Genomic DNA, 17,569 nt, shown 5'->3' with positions numbered 1-17,569 from the left:
GGTAAAGAATCCTGAACGAACATATCTATCAGATTTAATTCGCTAAAATCATCAACATCATCTGGGAAAAGTCCAGCTTTATAGATGTTCATCTCTACAGTCATGTTTCCAAAAGACAATTTTAAGAGTCCACTCCTACAATATATGACAGCATCAGATGTAGCTAAGAATGGTCGTCCTAAAATGACGGGAATTTGACTTTGGGTATCACGAACTGGTTCGGTATCCAAGATGATGAAATCCACAGGAAAGATGAATTCACCAACTTTGGGAAAAATCCATGTTAAGAAGAGTTCAAAATATTTAAAGATCTAAAAAATCCATGATTTTTCTGTGGATGTCGACAACTGTGGGATAGAAGGACCACTGGACTCATTGGTAGATGATAGTTGATTTGTCTCTAAAGTTGGCGAGTCAATTGGCTTTGACAAAATGAGGGGTTCAACTTTCGCTTTCCACTTATCAGTATCCAGTAATGGGGTAGAATCCAACAAGGCATTTACCTCATTGATACTTCCCTCCTCATCAAAGTCTAAGCCAAAATGAGCCAACAGTGTTTCTAAGGGATCCTCGGACAAAGTTTCAGGTAAAGAATCCTGAACGAACATATCTATCAGATTTAATTCGCTAAAATCATCAACATCATCTGGGAAAAGTCCAGCTTTATAGATGTTCATCTCTACAGTCATGTTTCCCAAAGACAATTTTAAGAGTCCACTCCTACAATATATGACAGCATCAGATGTAGCTAAGAATGGTCGTCCTAAAATGACGGGAATTTGACTTTGGGTATCACGAACTGGTTCGGTATCCAAGATGATGAAATCCACAGGAAAGATGAATTCACCAACTTTTATCAAAACATCTTCCACTATTCCACGTGGTCGCCTAATAGACCGATCCGCCAACTGGAGAATTACAGGAGTGGGTTTTATTTCTCCTAAACCTAACTGTAAGTACACCGAGTAAGGAAGAAGGTTAACACTAGCACCTAGATCTAATAATGCTCGTTCGATCTTATGTTCCCCTATGATGCATGGTAATGTAGGACTTCCTGGGTCTTTGTACTTCGATGGAAGGGTTTGTTGGATAATAGAGCTCACTTAATTAGTCAAGAAGACTTTCCTATGCACGTTCATCTTACGCTTTCTAGTACATATGTCTTTAAGGAACTTAGCGTAAGATGGGATCTGTTTAATAGCATTTAATAATGGAATGTTAATACTAACCTGTTTGAACATTTCCATTATCTCCTCAAACTGAGACTTCTTCTTAGGTTCTACCAGACGCTGAGGATAAGGGGCCCCCGCAGTTGGTCTAAAAGCACTCTCTTTAGTCAATTAATTAGAGATTGAGATGTTATATGTAGGCTTTAAGCCATTTGTAAATGATCTTTTTGTATTGTCGGTTGCAAGGTTGGCTAGCCATCTTGGCTTCCATCCCCACTTTGAATTTCTTAATGACTGATACTATTTTCCCTCCTCAAAAGAAAACATAAAAATACGGCGACGAAGATGCGTTGAAGAAGACAATGTTGAGGTTCAATCTTCGTCTTCTTTAAGTCATGTTAAATTGGGGAAGAAACAGATTGAATAAATAAAAAAGGCCAGCGCTTTGGGGAAAGCTAAATAGTTTCCGGGGTGTGAAGACTTGGTCAAAAATTGGTCAATTTTGTTTGACAATTTTATTTAGGGGGAAAGCAAAATACTTCTCCACCTCAGCTTTCTCTCTCTCCACCTCACATCATTCTCTCCACCTCACCTCTTTATCTTCTCCGATTAGGTCGTCAGCCGGAAAATTTTCCGACCGGCGACCATGAAAAAAAAAAAATTCACTCTCTCTCCTTCAACAGACCGATCTGGTCTGTTCTACAACAGGCCAGATCCGGTCTGTTGAAGAACAGACCGGAACTCCGGCGAAGGGAAACCCCTTCGCCGGAGTTTCTAGAGAGAGAGAGTGAAATTTTTTTTTTTTTTTTTTTTCATGGTCGCCGGCCGGAAAATTTCCGGCCTTTCCGGCCGGCGACATAATCGTAGAAGACAAAGAGGTGAGGTGGAGAAAGAGTGAGGTGAGGTGGAGTGTTTTTTTTATTTCCCCTTAAAATTTATTTCCCCGGAAAATTTCTAAAATTCTACATATTTCCTTTAAAATTTCATCACCCCGGAAACTATTTAGCTTTCCCCAAAGCGCTGACCATAAAAAAATATAGAGTCGATGTTAATAGGAGAAAAAAGAAATTAAAAGTAAAACCATAATTTTATTCTTTAGACTAACGAAGGGCAGTCTAGGCATTCTGAAAAAATGACTATTTACATAGCGTGGTGTAAATTTTGGAAGAAATATTGCGATTATCCCAAATTATTGTGGACAAAATGGCTATTACACCGTATTATTAAGGACTTGGGGTAGTGTTATTGTAGTATTATTGAGCAGGGTGCCTTTAAACTATGACACCATCGACCTTCCAACCATCTAAGAGGCCCGACCCTCTACCACATCCGACGGTCAAAGATAACACACATCCGACCGTTATTATGTAATTTAGGTTTAGGGTTTTTAATTTGTTATATGTAGTAGGTTTTCTTACCAACAAATTAAGTTATTTTATTTTTTGGCATAGACGGTAAGAGTCATTATATTTAATATAACATGTGGAAATGATGAATATGTACAAGATTTAAATAAACCTTATCAATACCATCATCAAAAAAAAAAAAAAATACCATCATCAAAGACATCTTGACCCCTATAGGCTATATAAAGACCATTAAAACTAGGCTATCCTAGTGGACATGAAAACTAAATCCTTCCTTCATCTTATTTATAATCTTTACCACAAATAAAAAATGACGGGCGGATCCTACCTCCACTATGAATCGAACTTTTGGTTTCCAAATTTTCGAAACAGTTACATAATCAACTAAAGGAATAGTTATCGGCGAACTGAATCATTTTGGACCAACCAAGACACCATTTGTTTTCTTAGTTTCACTACACAATAGACTTTTTTGCTACAACTACAAATGGTACAAATATGTAGAAATCCGTAGTAAATAAGCTTTTGTTACACCGTATTATTAAGGACTTGGCGTATTGTTATTGTAGTATTATTGGGCAGGGTGCTCTTAAACAATGACACCATCGACCATCTAACCATCTAAGAGGCCCGACCCTCTACCACATCCGACGGTCCAAGATAACACACATCCGACCGTTATTATGTAATTTAGGTTTAGGGTGTTTAATTTTTTTTTTTATTGTAGTAGGTTTTATTACCAACACATTATTTTATTTTATTTTTTTGCATATACTCTAAGAGTCATTACATTTAATATGACATGTATAAATAATGAATACATACAAGATTTAATAAACCTTATCAATACCATCATCAAAGACATCTTGACCCCTGTAGGCTATATAAAGACCAGTAAGACTATGGCTATCCTAGTAGACATGAAAACTAAATCTTTCCTTCATCTTATTTATAATCTTGAGCACAAACAAAAAATGACGGGCGGATCCTACCTCCACTATGAATCGAACTTCTGACTTTCAAATTTTTGAAACAGTTACATAATCAACTGGAGGAATGGTTATTGGCAAACTGAATCATTTTGGACCAACCTAGACACCATTTTTTGTTCTTAGTTTCACTACACAAATTCTGCTACAGCCACAAACCGTACAAATATGTAAAATCCGTAGTAAATAAGCTTTTGTTATTGACCGCTATCCGTAGTTGAAAGTCCCGTAACAAATAATATGTGTTATGAACTATTTGTTACGACCTTAAATTTCAGGGCTAATGTGTAGCTTTTGGTTACACCATAACCCATAACAATAGGTGAAATTATTTTAAGAAATATTACCGTTGGTACTTTTTACTTACAACAAATTCGTAGCAAAATGATAGTAACTCATGTTTTTTGTTATGTCATTTACGTACCAGAGTACCTCATCAATTTTCTCTTCAATTACAGTTTAGGCATAACAAAAAATCTATCTTAATTGTGTTTGATTTACAATGTGGGCGTAGCAAGAAGACCTCCATATCAATTTTTTCAACTACAATATAGACGTAGTACAAAGCTTGCAGCAAATATGTTCCTAAACATAAATATATCTTCAATCAGTAGCCTATAGTTTATTAAATAATTAAGCTACACATTCAAACTCATAAAGATAAAAATAAATCATATTGATCATCCATTAATACGTCACCAAAATCCTTCCATCGTAAGAGTCTAACACGGAAATAACAAAATATTGTACCTAAAATAAACACTCTAAATGATGCTGAAAAGAAGTTGTCGAGACATACTTTGACAAACATATGTTGCATTGCTCTCCAAATATATTTACCACGTGATTACAAAAATATGAATTTGAAGTTAACACCACCATATAATAACTTGTGTACACTCAAACAAAAGAGTGCAAAACAATGAAAAAAGATTTAAGATTTGATCAACTAAGGATTAAGATAACAATGTTTCTTCCTTGTTGAACCTCAACTTCGGGCATAGTTGCAAGTAGTATACATTTTATTACAGTGTCATCAACATTCAATCGAAAGTATTAGCAAGAAAAGAACTTGATCTGGTCATACACACCACGGTAATTGTTTTTTTGTTGCATCGAATTACACTTCACCTAAGGAACACTTCCTAAAACCTGAATATGACCTTTTATTTGCTCCTTCACTCTCATTCCACTCAACTAAATGAGAGTCTCCTTCTTCACTAGTTCTACAAGAGAAAAGCCTAATAAAAGAAATAGTGAAGAAACATAAGAACATATATAACCTGTATAAAGTGTCAGGTAAGAGGACAAGTATCGGATACGCCCTTTTAGACCATTAGCCATCGTCAAGCCATAACAAATGATGGGCACTACCTATGCACCTTAAACTGTAACAGGAAGACTTCCCAAAATTTACAAAAAAAATTATGTGTACATTTAAATCAAAGAACTCTATGATTTTTATTTAAAGTGAGTTATGAATTGCGCATAACTATTGCAACTACTGGTCGACATTTGCTACGATTATTGGAATTTCATGGCAAATGTCTTTTAATAGCTACAACTAGTTCGCGCTAGCAATTGATGTGTAGCAAAAGATTTCTGTGTTTAGATTTTACAGTAAGAGAATAGAATTAAAAAACAGTTGAAAGTCACTGTATTTTATAATAATAATAATAATAATAATAATAATAATAGCAATAACATTATTATAAATGAGTAGGTTTTGACTATAAGCCAGAAAACCAATTCACGTTAACAAATAGTGAGATTTTTGGAAGGACCTTTACTCACGAGTCAATAGTAGCACCTGCAAATATTTCAATCAAAAAAAGTATTTGTATGCCCCCACAAATTCTAATAAAATTATTCTAATTTTTATCATTTCACTTTATGTGGTACCTTTTTGTTCGTCTTGCTTTGTTTGTACGTTTTCATTTTGTCTTGCTTTGTTTGTATGTTTTCATTTCATCCATCCTTTAAACATTGAGTCGCTATTATTGGAAATTATTTATCGTATAAACAGTTGCGTATCCAGAATTTACTTTGAGAGGTCTAAAAAATCTCTATTAAAAATTACAATCACAGGAATTTAAGCAACTGACAATATTTTATTCACAAAATTAATAACCACAAATAATTGATACTAAGAGATTCAAACCTTAATATTTTAGACAGGTTACATACTTTAATATTCCGTACATTCATAATCGATCTCTACGAGTTTTCATTGCTTGGAAGTTCTTCATAATTATCTCATTATCAATCTCCATAGATATATCATTATCAATGTATACAAACGTCTATCACTCGACCATTCATCCCTCATCCCATGGTGCAGTTGACTTTTAATAATGTTCATTGTTGAAAATGATCTCCCAACTATAGTAGTTGCGACAGATAACACCAATGCCAAAGTCAAAAGCAAATAGACTAATTTATATACTTAGATATGGTGTTTTTGGAATCTCTTAGTCTTGGAGGACACTCCTGTATTGAGAGAAAAAAGATAATAATTTATAGATTAAAGATATGGTCTTTCTGGAATTGAAGATTAGTTAGGATATATCTATAAACTAGTCTTTCTAAGGTTAGAAAATTTTAAAATTGGCTTGAAAAATTCGACCAATTTTAGAAACCCTAAAAATTCAAATTAATCCACCACAAAAACAAGACTATCGGACTTGAACCCGTAACCACTTAGGACATTAAGTGACCCTTTATCCATTGAGCCAATGACAAGTTGTGTTAATAGGAGCAACCTGAATGTATTTATTCTATTATAATACATATTTTTTTTTATTACATGTCGTATATTAAACCGTATAAATTGAGGGGGGTATAGACCCCCCTAAACCCTACAGGGATCCGCCATTGTTTATAAATATATTCTTATTTGAATGAAATTAGGTCCAATGGATACTTGAGAGTGATTTTATAAATACTCAATTTGGTCTGTTTTTTCTTCTAAATTTTTTGGACACCTTTTTGTTGAAGTTTTGAAGTCAAAAGTTGGGTGATCTATGAAAGAACATAGTAACTAGAAAATTCGTTTGAGCGTATATAATTATAGTACATCTTTATGTACGAAACAATCCTTGTATCTTGAGATACAAATGTTTGTAAAATCTTTAACACCATTGCGGGGACATGATTGTCTTAAAGAAATAGCTACCACTCGCCTTGATCAAATAAGATGAGTTTTCAATTTCATATTTTTGTAATGTTATAGTGTAATATTGGTTAATTATCATCACATAAATACAGTTCATACTCTTCCAACTAAAAGAAAATACAGTTCATACTCTTTTATATAGGTAGAACAGGAGATTTCTTTAGAATATAATATTTTAGGAGAGATTTATTTCTTTACTAATGGCACGAGCTTCTCTGTTCTCCTTCTCACACTTCAATTAAATTTTTAGTGCCACTTGATGAATAAAAAGTCTTAATAAAATCAGGAAATTGGGTCTTTTCCAATTTTTAAATATTTTTAGTTGAAAAGACAAGTTAAAATCTTTTTTTTTTTTTGTTAAAATCCAAATATTTGTATTTTTATTTGATTAAAAATTCAATATTTTTCACAAAAGTGTTGCAAAACTGTCTCAAGGCGCTCTACAGCTATTGCAAAGTTGTATGTCGCAAGGTGTTGCAAATTAAAAAATATTCAGGGAGTTGAAAACTAAAAAAAATTGACTGATCTTTTTTTAACTAAAATCCAAATTTTTTAGCAAGTTTAATGAAATAGTACAAAATCGGCAAATTGTGACTTTAAAGTAAATCTGTTATGTACGTGAACGAGCCCATTCGAAGTCGGTGAGTTCATGAACTAGTTTCATAACATGTACTCCATTTTAAGCTCCAAACACACAAATTTGACATGAAAGGAAAGTGGGAGCATCAATAATTGGTCTATAAACACATGTGTTCACTAAAGAAGAGAACAGTCTTATGGAACAAAATCAGTCTACTCCTTCATTTGGGGTATATATATATTTATAGGTCTGTTTTTGGTGAAACGAAAATTGTTTCTGGAAAGAAGATGGAAAATCCAAAAATTATTTTTCAAACACACCCTTCAAATCGCCGACATGCCTCTTTTCTCTCTCTCTTCTTTCTCTCCTCTTTTCCTCTCCCTTCAAGTCGTTGGAAAACAGACGAAGGTTACTTGGATCTGGACTCTAGATCCAGGTGAAACAGTGTGGTTCTACCAGATGAGGGTTCTGGCGAAGGGACCTCCCCTTCTCCGGAATCATATAAGAAAGGGAAAGAGAGAGGAGAGACGGAGAGAGAAGAGAAAAGAGAAAGAAATGAAGAGAGAGAGAGAGACGATCGTCAGAGTTATTTTCGCCGGTATTAATGGTCGTCAGAGTTGATGGTGGTGGAAAAGAAGATGGAAGAAGATAACATAAAAACATTAAAAGTGGGTAACGTTTGGAAGAAACAAAAATAATTTGTTTACCGCAAAACTTTTTTCTCCAAAACTTTTTCTTATTTTTCCAAAACATCGACCTCACCCTCCACCGGCTCTCCACTTCATAGGTGAATCGCTTATTGGTTTTGAGTGTAGCAGACAGAAATTAGGAAAAGAAACAAAAAAGTGATATCCTTGATACTTGTGGCTTTAATAAAATTGAGAGCGCCTTTAAACACTTCCCTCTTGGACCAAACTCCAGTGATAAAATAAGATGGGAAATTTTATATGAACTCATCATTTTTGTTATATACAATCACATCTAAGGTGGTTTTTGTTCAAGTCAAAGAAGATGTGAGTGTAGCAGCTAGAAATGTTTAGCCTATATGAAATTTCCCAAATAAGATCCTTGGATCTATGCTGTGATGTTGATATTTTGTTCTCGCATTTTCATTATTTCTATTTCCTTTGCGTTTTCTTCTTACACTTGATGTTTCTTCGCGTATGTATTTGTTTTGCTTCATGTTAGTTCTTCTTATTTAGTTTAGTTTATATTTTTTGGGTCGTGATATTCTTAAAATCAAATTGCACCCTAGATAGGGAGAACTAACCTTTGTGTTGTATTCTGTTTTTATTTCATTGTGGGTTGGTGTTCAAATATAATTTATGTATAAATATTTCTACAAGTACCAAATGGGGATGTAGCTCAAATGGTAGAGCGCTCGCTTTGCATGCGAGAGGCACGGGGTTCGATCCCCCGCATCTCCAATTTTTGTTTCCTTTTAGAATATTCTCAGATCAAAAAGGACTCAAGTCGAGGAAAATAATAGGCGCCACCAAAACTGGGCTTCTTTAGGGTTAATAAAGGGCAATTCTGAACTCCTTGGTACAAGAAATCTCCGCCGTCTCCAGGGGCTGGCCAACTATGATATAATGGCCACTTGTGGATAATGGTGATAGTGATAGAGTGGCAATAGGTCTTTAAACAAGTCTTTTTCTCTTGATTTTTCTTTTTTTCTTTTGAGAAATTGACTACGATCTACGTAGGCGTTACAAGGCACGTTGATACATCATGAAGATGGGATAAACACGATAACCACCGAAGCGAAATTTATGATAAAAGAGGCCTAAAACCCAAAAACTTGAAAGAGACCTAATTAAAACCCGACAAACTTATTACATTATTTATACTTATAATAACCTCGAAAATAATCATGGATTCCACATCTTGTGGAAATCGAATCTGGGATCTCTAAGATTTAAAGTTTGTGTCAACACTTATCAACCACTTAAATAACCAAGTGTTGACTTAAACAAGTCTTGAAATCATTCAAAAATGTCAAAATGATTGATTTATCATGTGCCGCATGAAAAAGATAAAGAATGAAGCAACAACCATTGCAGAATGCCCAAACCTAATTAAAAATGTGTATTGAAGCAAAACTTAAAGTCTAAAAGCAGATCTAAAATAAAAAAGGAAAAGAAACTGGTTAAAACAGGTGGAAGTTGTTGAACATTATGTACATGCACTCCACTTATTTCTTTCCTTTTACTTCATTTTTGCTTATATATCTTCACTACAAAGTAATTACATGAATATATATCCATGCAGTACAATAGTACGTAGTAATTCTTTTGAGAAATTCTTTTTTCTCACTTCAAAAAAAAAAAAAAAAAGTTCTTTTTTCTCAAAAGCTGTGGCGTAGACGGGAATTTAGGGAGAGGCAGGATGATAAATATCGTCGCGTAACTAAAAAATAATTTGTATATAAAATCAAAAGATTATTTTGTGTAAAATAGAAAACATATGATTTCAAATGTGTAAAATAGAAAACATATGATTTCAAAAGCAAATCTTTTTCACACTATTCAATAACTCTACTATTGGGTCCAAATCTAATTGGGTGTTTTTAAGAAATTGATTAAGGTTATTTCAAATAGCCCGTAACTTTGTGACCAGCTTCCTGCCTATCCTCCAACTTTATCAAAAATTCTCAGGTGACTCTTTTTTTCAGTTATCGTTAGAACACCGTTAATCAGTCATCAACTCTCTCTCCTACATCTCATCACCTCTCTCTCCTACATCTCACCACCTCTCTCTGCCACCTCATCTTCTCGCCACCTCATCGTCTTCTCCGACAAAGGTCGTCGGCCGGTCAATTTTTCGTCCGACGACATTCATATTAAAATTTATTTATTTATTTTCTCTCTCCTCTCTCTCTCTAGATCTGGTTCATGGTGAACCAGATCTAGATAGAGAAAGGAGAGAGGTGAAAAAAAAATATTTTTTTTTTAATGTTTGAAGGTTGCCGGCCGTAAAATTGACCGGTCAGGGACCTTCGACGGAGAAGACGATGAGGTGGCGAGAAGATGAGGTGGACGAGAGAGGTGATGAGATGTAGGAGAGAGGGGTGATGAGATGTAGGAGAGAGAGTTGATGACTGGTTAACGGTGTTCTAACGGTAACTGAAAAAAAGAGTCACCTGAGAATTTTCTATAAAGTTAGGGACTAGGCAGGAAGCTGGTCACAAAGTTAGGGGCTACTTGGGAAATAACCGATTGATTAATATGGTTGAGGAATTTACTTTATTTATTAGAATGAAAAATGTTAGAAAAAATAAATAAATAATCAATTAATATGACCAATTTAAAAAAAATCAAAAGTAATAAAGTATCTTTTTCTTTTTTAAGATTGGACTGGAAGAGCCATTACATCTCAATGGCATTGATACATCATGAACATAGTATGCACTACATCATGAATTTGGATGAGCACTATAACTGTCAATCACTACATCTTGAGACCTAAAAGTCATATAAAGACTCCTAGAGTCATCTTAGGGGGCCTGAAAACCCATATAAAATAGGGAGGATAAATTAAAAATCCAAAATTCTTGGGGATAATACGATACCATTTCGTAAAAGTACAACTTTGCCTCTAAAATGAAATTTGTTGTCGAATTCGTCCCTGCTACAATTCCTGACCAAATAAACGTGAAAACATTTTTGAAAATTTCTAAACAAATCTTAGTTTGTTCTTAATAAATTTGTAAATTTTTTAACAAATTCGTGTTTGCTCAAAAAAGATTTTGCAAAATGTCTTCCATTTTGTTTTTTTTTATTTGACAAACATTTTGGGCTAAAGCATTTATTGATTTGACTTGCGGAGAAAGCAATGGTTTTCGCATTTTTTATTTTGCTTTTGACAGAAATATTTAGACTTATCTTTTGCAAAAACTAAAATGTTATGTATATTATCTTTTGTATTCGACAAACCCATTAACAGATAAATAACATTTTGGCTAATGCATTATATACGTTGTTAACAACATAATTATATATGTTATCAACATATTATAACAAGTCATGGTATAATTGTATGTATGTTGTCAACAGTTTATAACAAGTCGGGGCAACTGTTTGACAAACCCAGTAAAAACAGTTAACATAGTCGGTCTTGTTAATGTCACAATTATATATGTTGTCAACAGTTTATAATAAGTCAGGTAAAATAGAAGAGTAAAAGGAGAATTATGGGAAAATATGATTGTCTTGTTAACAACATCATCATATATGTTGTCAACAGTTAAAAAATTGTTTAACAAGTGAGTTTTTTTGTTTAAAAAATTTCTGATAGTATTTTTTTTCTATTTGAGCCCGTTTTTTGGGCTTTTTATTGAAGAATCCTATAAAGTATCTAATAAATTGGGATCAAAGTGGCGAAAATGTGTGAGAAAAATGATCGGATGGAGGAAGCACGATCGAAGGGTTGACCTGAAGAGATATTTACTAACGTCCTACCTATACATTTGCATGAGTAGGCAACAAAACGAGTACTTATCCCAGGTTGCAGCTCGGGTCCGCCTACTAATGGCTATGCCTCTGCTCAAAAGAGTATATTCATTTGCAATCATTCTCATCAAACTGACCAATTCCGCCTACTAATGGCTATGCCTCTGCTCAAAAGAGTATATTTTCATTTGCAATCATTCTCATCAAACTGATCCATTGTGATCTTCAAAAATATCAAGAATTTTTTTTCTCTGTACATTTGCTCTCTCTTCCAATCTTTCGACTGATGTGGCGACACCTAAAAAAACGTGGAGCAAATAGAGATAAAATATGCTCAATTTAGGCGTCGCTCTACATCAGGCGCAAGGCTGGGAGAGGGAGCAAACGGAAGAAAAACTATAATTTCTTTTAAAACACTAAATTCTTTGGGAGTTTCTGTTACAAGTTTGCCAAGAATTTAAACATTAGTTAGATATAAACCCTTGACCTGTCATTGAGAGCCACAACTGCATTAATTTTGGAATATATCACTGCATTGAATCAAACTCACTAGTCTCAGTGTCCCAAGGAATTTACCAATCCAAAATGAACAACTTTGTTTAGAATTTAAATATGTTTAGAAAAATAAAACCAAAATGAAAATGAAGAAAATTTCTCTTTCTTCATCTTTCCATCATCCATTTGCTTTAAAACAAAGAAATCATGATGGGCTCTCATTCTTTTCCCATGATTTTGTCAAATTTTGAACTATTCATATTGTGTTTGAAACTTACGGCTTGATTGATTTTACAAGCAATCCATTATTCCATTCTAAAATGTGTCGTTTCCCAGATCCCTTTTAACTACCGGTTAAATCCTTTTCACATACAATAAATCAAGATCGGGATTAAATTGATAACGAACTGATTAATGATCCTACTTAACTTCTTTTTTAGGTGAACTTTGTGTTGTAGAAGATTCTAGTAATTTTCTAACTTGGATTATAAGTCTAAATGATTGATTGAATGAATAAGATGTATACAGCCAGAGAGTATGTTTGTGCATGAATATATATATATATATATAATAGGGTATATCCCGTGCCCTAGGGCACGGACACTTGAGATAGAGATTTTAATTAGTTATTATTTTATTGAGAAAGAGAGATTTTTATTAGTTATTATGTTTTTCTATTATTTTTTTTGTTTATTTTCTCTTAAGTTAGTTATTATTTTATTGAGAGAGAGATTTTAATTTTTTTTCTTAAATTAGAATTTTTATTTCTAAGAAAGAAAGGATTATTGTTTTTTAAATATGTAACTTTATTTCTACGAAGGACTATATTTTAAATTTGAGAAGGGCTTCTAGACAGTATCCTTTATCAAAAAAGGATGTTTTAATAAAGGATGTTTGTCCCCGTCATCGTTTTCCCTTCTGTTTTATTATATAGATATATATGATTAAGAATTAGTATAGGCCGAAGTTCCCAATTATTGTTCCAGCGAAATTAGTATAGGCCGAGCTGGGCCAGTTAATGTAAAAAATGTCAAGGAAAAATATTTGTATAAAATCAACCAGTCGGACAGGGTTGCACAAATAGGATATGCTGGGCCACCCGCTGTGCCGCTCCGAGCAGCAGAGCAGCTCGGTGTGCCTTGAACAGGCACCAGTGTGCTCTAGGGGTGCCCCTAGAGCAAGCAAGCATTGGTGCGCCCCAGGTGGGTGTCGTGTACCTTCTCTCATTAACTTATACTTTATCTTTCCAATTTCTAATTACCCTCTCTAATTTTTATTTCTCTTGTATCTCAATTATTATTTACATTTCTTTTTATCTTTCTAATTCATACTTCCTCTACATAAATGTTTTTTATTCCTCAAACTGTACAAACATCTATGTAAAAGTTTAGGACATTGACGAATGTAATGTACATATTCTAATTTTTCAAATTATTTTGTACGGTACAACTTTTGTATTCTATGGAAAAAAATTTATTATACTTGACATAATCAAATGTAAAAGGAAATTCTAAAAAAGAAACTCCCAAACAAATAGGACATATGGAAATATAGAGGACATTTACAAATGTACACCGTACATACTCTAAAGTTTTTATTATGCATTTTTTTGCTTTGTGAATTTTTTCTATATTGTATAAAATGATTTCGTATGTACTGAACATTTTCTCAATTCTCTCATCAGTTTTTAAGGAATGTAATTTCATATCTTGTTTGAATCTTTAAGCTCTTGTATGAATCTTCAATTATTCAAATCTTTTATAAAATTTCAGATTTTTTTCGAATATTCAATAGACTGATATGGGATTTTTTTTTCACTAGACATGATTCCTTCATCATGTTAAAAAAAAAAAACAAATTTGTTCCCTTCACTACTTAAAAAATCATCAGATTTCTTCACCATTAAATTCTTTGGTAGTTTCATTCACGGGAGATAAATAGAATTAGAAGAAAAAGAACTAAACAATTTTTTTACCATTAATATAATAGGCCGTGGTTTTGGAGAATAAAGAAAATTCTCCGGGGAATAAAGACTTTTATTAAAATTAGTCAAATAAGATTGACTTTTATGTTTCTTTTTATTGCTAAGGAGCTTCTAATTTTGGGAGTTCAAAATAAAACAAATTTTAGAAGGCTCCTCCATCTCATCACCTCTCTCTACCATCTCATCTTCATGCCATCTCATCATCTTCTCCGGCAAGGTCGATGACCGGCCAATTTTCCGGCCGGCGACCTTCAAACATAAAAAAAAATAAAAAACTTTTTTTACTCTCTCCTGTCTCTCTCTCCAAATTATTATTATTTTTTTTTTTTTAAATTTAGAGAGAGAGGAGAGAGAATTTTTTTTTTTTTTTTATGTTTGAAAATCGCCGACCGGCAACCTTCGCCGGAGAAGATGATGAGGTGGCGAGAAGATGAAGTGGCAGAGAGAACAGATGAGATGGAGGAGAACTTTCAAAAAAATGTATTTTGTAATCCCCATAAAAATTTATTCCCCGGAGAACTTTCAAAAAAATCTGGATTCCCTCGAGAATTTATTCTCCGGAGAATTTTCTTTATTCCCTAGAGTCGCGGCCATCTAATTATATATTCGTCATTTTTAGAGAGATAAAAAAAGAATGGGGGAAGAACATTGAGAGAATTGGGAGAGAGACACGCTGGAGAGAGAGGGAGATGAATGGACACCATACTTTGGAGAAAGAAAGAAAAAAGAGATAAAGTTGATTTATGGGTTAAATAAAACTGGTTGTCACTTCCACAGTTTTTTTATCTGGAAAAGACAAAAAGTACCTACAACTTATTGTTTCTCTCACTAAGATGTATATCCTATCACAGAGTTGCATTTTGGACCATTTTCTAATATACTGTAAAAAATAATTTTGTGAAATTTGTTATGGTGGAAGTTAAAAAGAAAGAAATAAAATATCACGACCCTTTGAACTCTACTAAAGGAATCTGATTCCATTAGTTCTTGTCAATTTCAATTTTGGTTATGTTTTGATAGGCTAGGCTAATTAGTCAAAGGTCGCGGCTTTAGGGAATAAAAAAAATTCTCCAGGGAATAAAGACTTAGTCAATTTTCATTAACTTAGGGGGCATACTAATTTTTTGATCCAAAAAATTATGAACTTATCTCTTGCTCCCTAATTTTCATCTTCCTCTCACCTCTTTTCTCTCTCTCTCTCTTTCCCTCTTCTTTTTTCTCTTTCTTTCTTTCTCTAAAGACTATCAACTCGGAAAAATCTGAGTTGAAGAAGATGATGGGAAACCCTTCATCTCTTTCATTAATGGGAGATGAAGGGTTTCACCCTAGTTATGAAGCCGCAGGGCAGCAAATCTGCTGCCCTGCTCCAGCCATAACGAAGGGGAAAGCCCCTTCGTCTTCCATTCATGGAGGATGAAGGGGCTTTCCCCTTCGTCTTCCATTGCAGCAGGGCAGCAGATCTTTATTCCCCTAATCTGATTTGAAGAAAGTAAAATTTTGGGCAAAAAAAGAAAATCATTCATCTTCATCTTCCATTCATGTTAATCTGAGTTGAAGAACATAGATAAAGAATGAGAAAAAAAAGAGGAAGATGAAGATTAGGGAGCAAGAGATAAGTTGGTAATTTTTTGGATCAAAAAATTAATATACCCCTAGGTCAATGAAAATTGACTAAGTCTTTATTCCCTGGAGAATTTTCTTTATTCCCAAAGCCGCGGCCTTACTCAAAATGAGGGCAACTAAAGTATGAGTTATCAAACCCGTTTATTACTAAGGATGCTACTATATGCAACTTCAATTTTACTAAAGACAACTATTGGACAAAAATAACTAAACAAAACTAATTAAAATAGTGTCTTAAATTGCTAACCAACACCAACAGTAAAAATCAAGTATAACTGAATTTCTCTTCCATTCTATACACAACTCTAGAAAAATTATTAGACAAAATAACTAAATAAAATTAATCGAATATTGTCTTAAATTGCTAAACCAACACTACAAGAAAATCAAATATAATCCTAACTACTATGACTTAGTCAAGCTTGGTTTAAACCTTAATAGTGTATATTCCATTAAATCAAATGGGTTTTTAAAGATTAGAAGTTTGGTTTACCAAGTCCAATGGATATACATAAAATCACAAGTATCTTTTATAATCCTAACTATTATGACTTAGTCAAGCTTGGTTTAAAAGTTAATAGTGTATATTTCATTAAATTAAATCAAACGGGTATTTATAGATTAGAAGTCTGGTTTATCAAGTCCAAGGGCAATATATAAAATCATACATAAAATCACAAAGTATCTTCTATAATCCTAGTAGTTTTTGTTTATCGGGTCTAAATTGTAGCAATGTTTTTTTTAGAACCTCAATATAATATTTGCTAGATAACACTAATACAACCAATTTTATTTTTATTTAATAATTTAATTAAAAAAAAAGTTGTGTCTAGTAAATAATTTTGGGAAGTTAAAACATAGTTGTATTTAGCAATTTAAGGTGCAAAAAATTATTTGCTAGATAAAACCAATAAATCAATTTTTAGTGTTTTTTTTTTGATGAAGAGAAATACCATTAAACAAAAGCGTCTATTACAAACCAACTAAAATTCAGAAAAAAAAGATGCGACATCATTCCAAGTTTTCTTATGACCGTGAGTTCGACCCCATTTAGCTAAAGCATCTGCATAAGTATTACAATTCCTAGACACATGTGAGAATATAATTCCTGTAAATTTGTCCTTGATGTCTTTAATCTGTCGGATGATACTTTGAGATTGCCATTGAAGACTTCCTCCATTGCCATTGAGAGCTTGGATTATTGCCTGATTATCACTTTCTAAATGCACATAAGATAATTGAAGTTGCATCGCACATAGGAGACCAGTTAATATCGCTAAGCTTTCACATTCTTTTGCATGTTGCCCTCGTATAGTATCTGCTACCGCTATTATAAAGTTGGCATCTGCATCTCGCATAATGTAACCGATTCCAGCCTGTTCATTTAAATTAACAAAAGAGGCATCTACATTGATTTTAATATATGGTGTCGATGGAGGTCTCCATGTTTGAATAATCATTTTTTCCTTACATTTAGTGGTAATGCTAGACTCCGTTCTGAGTGGAGTAGTTGTGGTGTTGTTTATCCTTTCTATCATTTGTAATAGATTTTGTTTATTCGTCGTGAAGCAGTTCTCACATCTGGCTTTCCATAGAAACCATAGAATTTTAGCATATAGATTAATAGTTTCTTCCTCTAGAGGTTTCCATTGTTGAATCCATTGAATAGTGGTAGTGATATGATCCGTTCTAACTTGGAAATGAAACCAAATTGCTTTCGCAAAAGGGCAATGCAG

General features: G+C 33.4%; 1 non-coding gene across 1 annotated transcript; it reads left to right on the top strand.

Moving 5' to 3' along the window:
- The first annotated feature begins 8,634 nt into the window (after positions 1 to 8,634).
- TRNAA-UGC (transfer RNA alanine (anticodon UGC)) lies at positions 8,635 to 8,707 on the top strand. The gene has a single exon. It is a non-coding gene; the product is annotated as a tRNA-Ala (tRNA).
- Positions 8,708 to 17,569: the final 8,862 nt, after the last annotated feature.

Source organism: Eschscholzia californica, unplaced genomic scaffold (assembly GCF_041429995.1).
Source record: "Eschscholzia californica isolate CP2 unplaced genomic scaffold, dmEscCali1.0.p SCAF_5, whole genome shotgun sequence".
Lineage (NCBI taxonomy): Eukaryota > Viridiplantae > Streptophyta > Magnoliopsida > Ranunculales > Papaveraceae > Eschscholzia > Eschscholzia californica.
Note: the sequence above shows the minus strand (reverse complement) of the source record. Positions and strands in the feature narration are given on the sequence as shown.